The following is a 9,959-nucleotide window of genomic DNA, read 5'->3' as shown; positions in this document are numbered from 1 at the left end:
CTAAAAGAGTTTGAACATATATATTCACATTCTGATTTTTTGAATGCCCATTTAATTAAGTGTGTGAATTTTTTCTTAATGAGAATGTGAGGCAATGTGGTATACAGGGTAGAAAAATCAAAACTTTGAACAGATTCAAAATCACCAATATAAGCATGCAATTTATCAAGTACTTCCAACGAGTTCTTGACACTCCAAAAGTAATTTATTCCACTATTTTCGAAGGCCTTATTTGAACAATTTATTATCAGGTTTTTAATTGTACCAAGTATGCAGGTAAGAAGAATAGACAATTTAGTAGTTGAACAATGGCTTGAAGACGAAATAAATCTATATTTGTAAGGGGTTTTGTGTAGCTTCGGAAGCCAATACATAGTTGGGACTTTCATTGTATTTGGCTCTGCTTGTAAAGCGGTGCCTAAAAGTTTATGTTTGTTACAGATTTCGTTTTCTGAAAATGGAGTCAGTTGGAATGTTGGTGAATTGGTGATTTCCTTTTTCAGAACCTCAATGTAAAATTTACGTCAAACAATAATAATATTATTAGCAGCTTTATCTGCCGGGACAAAAACAAATTCCTTGGCTAGTTCTTTTAGTTTATGTTTGATACGAGAAATAGGTTTATTGTTGTTATTGTTTATAGTAAAATGTTCTTTAAAATGTTGAATACGTATATCAACTATTTTCATTACTGAATTAAAAAAAGAGTCCAAAGATTTTTTGTCAGCTTTTTCCCGTTTTATCCATTTCATACAGTAAGTATGGAGTGAGTCGTGGATGATATTACGACACTCATTCCAATTAATAATTGACGGGGGACGATATTTAGGTCCTTTACTGAGGAATGATTTTAACTCTCGGTCTTGAACGATGTTAAGATCTCCTGTTATAACATGGGAAATGGGTCCATAAATATATTCGGAATTACTGCAATTACATGAAGTAGGTGTATTTTCACTGATATTAACATCTTTACACAATTGACTATAATTAAACACAAATTTCCGGGTAGATTTCTTGTAAATATAACAAATACGAGGTAGCTCAGTATTGTCAAAATATCCAGGAATTTGTTCTTTAACAGAATGGTCGTTAAATATACCGGCAATATTTACAAAATCAAAGCCTTTATTGACATACTTAATTTTAATAAGATGTTTTTTATGATCTTCAGGGCGATCAATTTTGGGAAATAATTTAGAATAACAATATGCCATAATAATTTGAACAATTTCATACTTAGGACTGCTATATGAAATTGTGTTGCAGTCCTCCAAAATTTTATTTAACTTATTAACCGGTAACGAACAGAGTTTTGTTAACAGATAATGTCTGCCATTGTTTTTTGAAATAGAAATTAGGTCCGAAATATTGGTATGATTGGCCCGAAATTTTCTTTGATTGCGATTTGTTCTACGACCGTGAGAACGTTTTTTACGAACAGTTTTAGAAACTATATCCAAAATGTTAACGGAATTGGTTCTAGATATATTACCAATTTCCATGATATTATCATTTGGACCGAGAGGGTAAACTGTCTGTAATTTTTTAATCCAATTTAATTCAATTATTTTCCGTGATCGTACAAACTTTGAATGCGATTCACCAGGCTGCTTATTTACTACTTCTAATAATACATGTACTTTCATTGATTTCGGAAAATTCAAATGCACAAAAATAGATGATCTTTTGATCCGTTTTATATGGTTCTAATATATGTATCAACAAAATTTATAAACAGAATTTGTAACCAGGCAATGGTTTACAGATGTATTGATATTAACATGCATTAGGTAGATTTCTATCCGGTCATGCTCTAATATGTTGTCCTGTTACACCACTGTCCAAGTGAGGGTTTAACCGGTTCACAAATATGATGTTCATCCCCGCCACATCATGTGTGTTCGTGGTTTTCGTTGGTTTATGACTGTCATGTTTATTTTCCATTTATTGTTTTGTACACAAATCAGGCAGTTAAGTTTTATTATTTGAATCGTTAAACATTTTGTCATTTCGAGATATTTTGAAATAGCTTACTACATGTGATATTGGTTTTGATCATTGTTTAAGACTATATAGTGATCTATAGTTGCTTACTTCTACGGCATCTTGTGTATTGTGGAGAGTTGTTTCATTGACATTCATACCATATATTCTCATTGTTATATGTGACTGATGGCGTTGTGACTATATTTTACTAAAATTACAAGTTTATAAGCTGTAATTTTATCGTCAAAACACAAAGGGAGGTAATCACTACACGAAAGACAGCAGAAAGGAGAGGGTAAAAGACCTACATGATAAAGGCATAATTTGGATACCTTATTTTACGTAGTATGCGTTTGTTTCCCCTGAAGTTGACACGAAATGGTTTGTAATAGTTCCAAATTATATAGTAACAGATTAATGTCACAATGAAATAGATCTAGGCATGTTTATTACATAATGCATTAGCTGGACAAATCATGCGATATAACAGTATTGAGTTATCAGAAAGAAAGTTATAAAGCAAGGTTATGTGTTATTTATTACACACACATGTTGTTGCATTGCTTCTACAACCACCAGTTAGTCATAAAAATATCTTGTATGAGACATACTGGTATATAAAAAGACTACTCTCGGTCTAATTAGTTTCGGTTAATTATGATACAAAACGTATATAACCAGAAAAATGCATGCATAAGAATTATATCTAATACCCATGTCATTTTACCTGACGCTGTGTGGAACACTACATTCTTGAAATGCATTATGCATTACTGATTTTATATTGCATAGTAGATCATTTCCATGTGTCCATGATGGTGCTTATAGCAATGTATGGAATTTACATTTTGTAGGTATAAACCCATACAACTAATCAAATGTATTCCTACATCTATAAGAATTTGACTATAGTAAAAAGTTCAACCAGTGACCTACATTCATATATGTCGTATGAAAAGACTACAATAAGTAAATGAAAATAACAAACATTTATAAATCCTACTATGTATCTGATTAGAAAGAGAACTTACAAAATGAATGTATTATTCAAAGAAGTTAAAAGAAGATACATTTTAGTTAACTTTAAGAAACATTTATTAGAAATAATAAAAAAATAAAAAAAAAAGATAGAAAAAAAGAGAAAAGAAAATAACACTTGTCAATGATTAATTTCGTGCGTCATAAAGGTTTTTCTTGATTTTCATTCATCAGGAACGATGAAGCCCAAATATTTGGAAACCAAGGATGTACAAGACCAAACCATACGAAGAGCTAAAGATCTAATAAAACAACGTCAGTAAACACGGAAGTGTTCTATTGCAAATACATGTATGTATATTTTTGCCATCAACATCTCTCTTTAGATTTAAAATAATACAAGCAAACATGTTTGAATCCATAGATCTAGCCCACTGCAAATCCTCCCCCAAACCAAATGGTCCTACTATTTTTTTTTCAAAAATACAATACTTTTGGGAGTGATTAGTCTCAATCGTTGATATCAAAATAGTGAAAAAAGGACATATTTGTGAAATTGTTACATATCCGTAGTTATTTGTCTCAAAGATATTCAATAGTTATCAAAAGTACCAGGATTATAATTTTATACGCCAGACGCGCGTTTCGTCTACATAAGACTCATCAGTGACGCTCAGATCAAAATAGTTAAAAAGCCAAACAAATACAAAGTTCAATAACAATCAACCAACCAAATCAAGATGTAATCCGTAACACTTTCGAAGTGAATTCATCAATTTGACCATTAATTATTCATGGCTCAATAGTATCAAGTATCAAGTATTAATTTCGAATACTTGTACGTACATAAATTAAAAAAAAATTAGAAGGTATTGTACCAGCTTTTATTAATGTTTAAATTGAAAACAACAGTACCCATGAAAAGGTGCTATATGCATCATTACCATTGACTGAAGCAGGATTGCCGTTTTCGTGCCTTACCCACACCATATCACCCTTTTCAAAGACTTCTACTACTGTCTGACTTCCCATACTATAACTTTTAGAACTGCAATATACAACTGCAATCTGGTTTTCATTTTTTACTAACTCTAGTGGCAGTTCTTGGCCATTTAGTTTAAATCCAGTAAACGATAAGAGATAGACACCCTTTGTCGGAACAATAAAATGATTATGTCTTGAATCATAAGCATTTCAAATATTAGGGAACACTGTACTGTATCCAACAGGTTACTCTGTTGTAACGAAAACAAATACAAAAGTAGACAACGAAAGGTATATATTTCACTAAATGCGCATGCAAATTTAATCGATTATTAAGAGATCAACAAGTGTTAAGAGATTTACATAAAGTAGTGACTACAATGACGATACTCGGATGTAAGAAATAAAAGTGCAGCGTGTGATCAATATCCTTGATGAATTTGGTAATGAGAGTGGTACACAGACACCACCATTTCTATGTTAATGACAACGATATTGTCTTTTCGTCCACACAGCCGATTTTGCATAGGTACTATTTGTGTACTTAAAATCTGTAGTACTGAAAGTTTACTTTTGATATTAAGTACTATTTCTTTACTTTAAAATTATTGTACTATTTACGTACCTCTTTTTTACAGTACTTGATTTGTACTTAAAATTTTGGTACAGAAATAATACCAAAAGCGATCACAATATTCTATGGTTGAAATCATAAGTTTAAGAGATTTGAAATAGACATACTATCAAAATGCTGAAAATGTAACGTTATAACCAAAAATATGTAGTACTTAAATTTTCAAGTACAAATCAAGTACTGTAAAATACAGGTACCTAAATAGTACAATAAATTTGGAGTAACAAAATAGTACTGAATATTAGAAGTAGATTTCCAGTACTACAGATTTTTGGTACAGACATAGAACCTATGCAAAAGTAGCTGTGTAATGGAAAATGTGTGAACAATACGACGTTGTGTAATTTTCAATTCAAAACACACTCGAGTTGTCACTGAACAATAGGTTCTTACTTTGACGTTATTACAAAAGCCTATTGTGATACACGAATTGAAACAATTCGTCAATTTCTTAAAAGTTGTATATTTTGGTGAGTTTCTAGCTCATTTTCGTACATCTTTAAGTTTAATTGTACAGATGTGAATTCCTTTTCTAGTAATACTAATTCTTACAACTATTCTGAAGTAGTCTTTTCTCATTCTTGAATTTGGTCGACAAATTTTTGTTACCCTGGGTCTTTATATGAATGTCTTTTTCGTCGTCACGTAACAAAAGTAGAAGCTCCCATTTTATCTTCATTGTGATCGTTGTTATTCGATATGTGTCTATGGCAATCGCCCTCTTCCAGTATTGTGTAAAGAATGTTCTTTATAGTTTGGGTTTCTTCAGATACTGCATCAAACCTTTCGGCTAAATGCGCCTTTGTCTCTAAAACTACCTGCATTATCTCTGAACTGTCTTTTAAAAAACATCTACCCTCTCTTTAATTAAAATGTTATCTTTAAGAGTTGTATCTAGCTTCTGTTTCATTGTCCGCAATTCTTGGTGCAAACTTTCAATTTGCTCTGCAACTAGTCTAACAAAAGTAAAATATTTCACAAAACAAAAACAAAGCAACCCAAAACATTCAAATATATAAGTTTACTGATCTATATTATTTTTTTATTTCTTGATTTGTACATAGCTCAGGCAATAAGTTTTCTTAAAGTGTTTGTACCAAGTCAGGAATATGGCATTTGTTATCTTAGAGTTATTTTCTATGTATGTTGTATTGTCGTTTGTTTTTGTTACACTTCAGTGTGTCTATTGTTTCGTTGTTTACCTCTTATAGTTGATGTGTTTCCCTCAGGTTTAGTTTGTAACTCGGATTTGTTTCCTCTCAATCGATTTATGACCTTTGAACAGCGGCATACTACTGTTTTCCTTATTTCTTATTTGAATTGGTTTGCATATTTTTTCTGTCAGGACCTTTTACAGCTTGACATGAGGTTTGGGTTTTCCACATTGTTCAATACCGCACGAAGACCCATAGTTGCTAATTTCTACGTCATTTGATCTGTAATTGTAACTTTTGCATGTCATTATTCTTATTATATGTTGTATTTTTCGCCTGTTGTATCTTATAGCATTTTACTCCAAACCCATTGGTTCATAAGAAAATATTTGGCAAATTAGACGTATCTCACAGAAAAGACATAACTAACGAATAACATATACAATAGTTATCAAATGTACCAGGATTATAATTTATTACGCCAGACGCGCGTTTCGTCTACATAAGACTCATCAGTGACGCTCATATCAAAATATTTATAAAGCCAAACAATTACAAAGTTGAAGAGCATTGAGGATCCAAAATTCCAAAAAGGTACAATGTATGTACAACAAACAAGTCAGCTTATGATTGACGTCATCATAATCTTGCAAAATTGTCAATGCATAAAGGAAAGGTAATTCTAATAAAACGACATATATACACAACAGCATAATGTAAATGTAAGTCAACGGTTGAGACTAACATCTTATCATAATATTTAAATAAATGCAGATCAATATAAATGTCATGAAGATCATAGAGCAATAGATAACTTTTGAGGTAGATTACAATGACTTTTAATCTGTCTGGTCTTCAAATCTGAATTTAAAATAACGAGCACAAGCTTCCATGATCAAGACACAGTTTGATATAAGATAAAGATTTAAATCTCGGTCTATTTCTGAAATCAATTCTTACATACTTTTGATTTTTTTTAACTCTGTATGCTGACATTGCCCCATCTGAAATTTTTAAATTGTGTGTATATACATTGAACGACAAATATATGTGAAGTTTAAAATTTTCTGACATCAGACACGCGAATCAATGAATGTGTTTGTAGATAGATGTTTTTGTGTTCTGTTAAATTGTTCCTTTTAAAATTGTTACACGATGATGAATGCTATACCCATATTTCAACTATGTTATGCATTGTGTCTGTTTAGTTCACGCATCATTGTAAATATATCGGAATTTAATGAGACTGTCATCAAAATGAGAGGTTTAGCGCTATAAAACCAGGTTTATTAACCATTTTCTACATTATAAAATGCCTGCACTAAATCAGGGTAATGACAGTTCTTGTCCATTCGTTTTTGATGTGTTTTGTCATTTGATATTGCCATGTGATTATGGACTTTCCGATTAGATTTTCCTCTGAGTTCAGTATTTTTTGTGATTTTACTTTATATGGACCAAAATTTCTTAAGTCACACGAAATAAGCTAAAAATAACCAACAACCAAAAAACATACAGCGCTTTTGGTGTACTGTATATCGTAAACAATTATAAATCTTGGGGTAAAAAAACTTTCCGGTAAAATGTAAAGAAATAATTGCGCTCTTGTTCCCTATACGGTAGTGAAGAAAAAAAATCCCTAAATTGAGCGCCCGCGCCATAAGTCACGCTGGCGTCTATCTAGATGATATCACATTTTCAAAACATTATCTGATCACTCTCTGAATTTGGAGAATTGGTTTTTGCCCGCCGATCAGGCCAAAAATTGGAAGTGATTGTTTCACCAAATACGGTACTGGCCAAAGAAACATTAAGATCATAATGTATATTTACTGGCATAATTTTTCGAAGGTCATCCAGCACTGATCATATTGTCGACAAACCTGTTTTGATATGGAAAAGCTACATCGAATATTGAGGAATGCTTAAATGAAACCATTTCTTGAAAAAACACGCTTTTGAAACGGACTATAGTTTTCCAAATTTTGAAAATATGATAATATTACTACTTTGGCAAGAGAAACCATTCTTGGACTACAATATTCAATACCAAGTTTATTTTTTCTACTTAACTAAATCGTTGGTGTTTGCTTAGTGACCCTTTTTGCCAATTTTCACGAAATTAGCTTTTTGCTAGAACAGCAACTGATCACGGTCATTATGGTTAAAAACCAAAATGTATCTTCAAATTCAAGATAAATAAATGCTTTTCCCGATAAAAAGAGTAGATATCACAAAGACGTTCTATTCTCTTCAAACTTTGTCGACATTCGAGCCCACCCTAGATTTAGATATCGAAATAAATACAAATAGGAAACAGACTATAGCTTGAATTCACGTTGATAAAAAGTCCATTTGACCCCATTTCTCACTGTTTCACATTTTTCCTATCAAAATGACTATTTTTGATATTTTTCAAAGCCTTAATTAAAAAATGTGTCATTTTTCTATAGGTTACTAGAGCGCAATTATTCGTTATGCATTTTCCATAGGGTACTTACTATTGGCTATGGGTTTTGCTCATTGTTGAAAACCATACAGTAATGTTTTAGTTAAATAAAAGCAAATTGAACTGTTTTGACGCGATACATTTATTACCTCCATGAAGTGTTTCAAAACTTGTATAGGAGTTTTTCCTTAATATCAAGAAAGAGCATTTACAGAAAAACATTTTTTTTTATTTGTTTTGACCGATGAATGTTCAGCCGATCAACATTACGCTTTTACACTGAAAGCAGCAATATCAGGCGAAACACAGCGTTCCGTGGACTACTTTACAAATTTATTATAATACTACTTCTATTTAACAACTTCGGATCAAATACAACAGGACCAAGTGGTTTTGGGATATCCCAATTATGTCCGAAATACTGTAAAATAGGATTTTTTTTTTTTTTATAATTGTCTGCTTTTTTTTTATACCAAATAACTTTGTACAACTACTCGATCTTTAATTTGAACTTTAACTTTGGCGATACCCATCCAAAGCACATTAAACAAACGACATATTGAAATCTGTTAAAAAATAGATTTTTTTCCCCACATAGTGCATGGTGGCCTTTTGTAGCTGACTATACGGAGTATTGAAGGCTGTACGGTTGTCCTTATATGATTTCTCACATCCACTGCATTTAAACTCTGCTGGATAGTTATCTCATTGGCAATCACACCACATCTAACTTTATTTCAACTCCTATGTTGCGTTTTGTATACTGCAACATTGTTTATTTAGTATGCATATCTCGGAGCCCTCTATTCGGAAGCCCGAGCAAAAGCCCTTGTTCCGCGATAGAAAATTTAATTACCAACTCAAAAAGACATATAAAATAGCTCGAATGTCAATTCGAAATATTAATTAATCTAAATGAGACTTAAATATGAATCTTACTCAATATCTACCTCAAGAGTGACTCAAATTCAAAGTTGTAATTAGAACTCTTCCTGTAAATGTGACTCAAACTCGAAGTCAAACTCGAAACTCAATGCTAACGAGAACTTTAATTCTAAGCATGACTTGAATTCGAAAACTAACTCAAAGTTTAACTCAAACAGTAACCCGAACTTTAATTTGAACACTAATTAGATGGATGGCCACACGCATTCAAGGCACATACAACATGGAAATCTATCTACAAATAGAACAGGTTTTTCCGAATTGGTCACGTGGTTTTACCTCATCAAGTAATGGGATAACCACATCAAAGAATGACAGGACCATATCAAAGAATGACAAGACCACATCAAATAATGAAACAAACATATCAGTAGTATAAAATCGTCAAATTTTGAAACATCATTACGTAATGTTAAAACCATATAAAGAATAAACAAATCATCATTCCGAAATAACAAAACTACATCATGTAATGAAACAACTACATTACGTTAAGTCACATACACATCAAGTTATGTTAAAACCACATTGACTAATGACAAAACCATATTGAGTAATAACAAAACTATATCAAGTCAATACGAAACCATATCGTGTAATATCGAAATATCATTAAGTAATGACTATTCCATATTGAGTTATATTAAAACATCATTACATACTGTCAAAACCATATTAAATAAAGACAAAATATCATTAAGTAATAATAAAACAACATAAAGTAATATCAGAGTTCCACATAAGACAGCTGTGGCGTTCCATAGTATTATCTTTTTGATATTTGCTTAGGGGCTAACTGAAGGACGCCTCCGGGTGCGGGAATTTC

This window comes from Mytilus galloprovincialis, chromosome 5 (genome assembly GCF_965363235.1).
Source record: "Mytilus galloprovincialis chromosome 5, xbMytGall1.hap1.1, whole genome shotgun sequence".
Taxonomy (NCBI): Eukaryota; Metazoa; Mollusca; class Bivalvia; order Mytilida; family Mytilidae; genus Mytilus; species Mytilus galloprovincialis.
This window is presented reverse-complemented; position numbering follows the sequence as displayed.